Below are 1,670 nucleotides of genomic sequence, written 5' to 3' on the forward strand. Positions count from 1 at the left end.
GTTTGTTTCTTCTGTTCATTTGTTTAGTTCAGAGGTGGGGAATGCGGCCCTCCAGTACTCGGGACTGGCCCTCGGGACTTTCTCCAGGCCACACCCCTCACCGGCCTTGCTTTGCACCCCCCCTTGAGTGCTTTCCCTGGCTGGACACACATACCTGAACTCTGATCGTGCCTCTTGATTCCCTGGATGGAGGAGAGAGTGGGCTGGGTGCGAGTGTGTGTAGAAACTACCTTACTGTCCAAAAGGTAAAATGTACATTCACTGCTCCATCCACTTTTGCCTCTGGCCCCGCCCACCATGGACAGGTGGCCCCTGAAATGTTGCCCAGAAAGGAATGCGGCCCTCCGGCTGAAAAAAGTCCTCCAACTCTGCTTTAATTATTCATTCGCTACAATCACATTTGTTTCATTAGGGATACAGACAGCTTGGGCTTTAATAAGCCCGCCCACTCACCCACCAACCTCTCCCATCAGTGTGAATGCCATCACCCAAGATGGTGGCGGGCTTCCCTAAGGGGTTGACACCCCCACCGCCATCTTGGTTGATGGCAGGCATGCGCATTATGCACGCACGTCAATCACATGAAAGATAGGTGGGGCTTATGGGCAGGCTAATTAGCCCTGTGCTGCCTGTATTGGGGGGGGGTGTTGGGCTACAGCACCGTGGGCCCAGGGCAGGCTGGTGCCCAAGGGCCCAGTCATACATGGCGCCAGCCCTGCCCATTCCTTACTCATCATGAAAAATGAGCCTGAATTAATACATGCTAAAAGCAAAGGAGTTCTCTGGGTGTGAATATCTATTCCCAAGAGGAAGACCCCCAAAATCAGGAGAAGTACAAAAATGCCCCTCTGAGGAAATCTCTTGTTTCTACAAACTGTACTCTCCATCTAGGCACGATCAGAGTTCCAGGGCGCATCCCAGCCAGGCAAAAACATTCAAGGAGGGTGCAAAGCAAGGCCAGTGAGGGGGGTGGCCTGGAGAGAGTTCTGAGGGCCAGGCCAAGAGGCTTGGAGGGCCGCATTGCCCCCCAGGCCTGAGGCTCCCCACCCTTGCTGTAAATGATGCAATGCAGCAAAGGCATCCTGACTCAGTCAAGACAGGGCTAGTGGCAGCAATGGGGGGGTGGGGGAGGAGGGGAGACGCTAAGGAGAGGTCTGAAGAAGCTCCAATGTTGAGATGTTCAAATCCAGCTCCCTCGCAAATGCCGTGTTCAAAACCAAACCAAGTCGTCGCACTGAAGTCTGCAAAACCGTCAGCAGGGGGCAGCACCTATCCACCTGATTGAGAGGTTGGTGCCATGTCATACTTGGGACTGCCAAAGCTTCACTGAAACTCAAAGGGGTGTGTGTGTGTGTGTGTGTGTCCATGAACGTGTGTGTTTTGGGGCTGCATCACATGTTAAAATCTCTTGTCAATGATAAACTCATACGACGTTTCATCTGGGTATAACGGGGGAAGGGGGAAGCTTGGCAGAAGAGCTGTGGAACCTGGGCCAACACCTGGCATCCTTGGGCAGTTGCCAAGGCCCCAGCCGCCTAGCAAAAGGGGAACAAAAATTCTTTGTATTAAAAAAAAAAAATCCACCATGTTTTTGTTAACCTTCTGCTATGACGATCTATTTTTCAACCAACCCAGTTATTTTAAGAACATCAGAAGAGCCCCGCTATATC

The sequence above is a fragment of the Rhineura floridana genome, chromosome 22 (assembly GCF_030035675.1).
Source record: "Rhineura floridana isolate rRhiFlo1 chromosome 22, rRhiFlo1.hap2, whole genome shotgun sequence".
Taxonomy (NCBI): domain Eukaryota; kingdom Metazoa; phylum Chordata; class Lepidosauria; order Squamata; family Rhineuridae; genus Rhineura; species Rhineura floridana.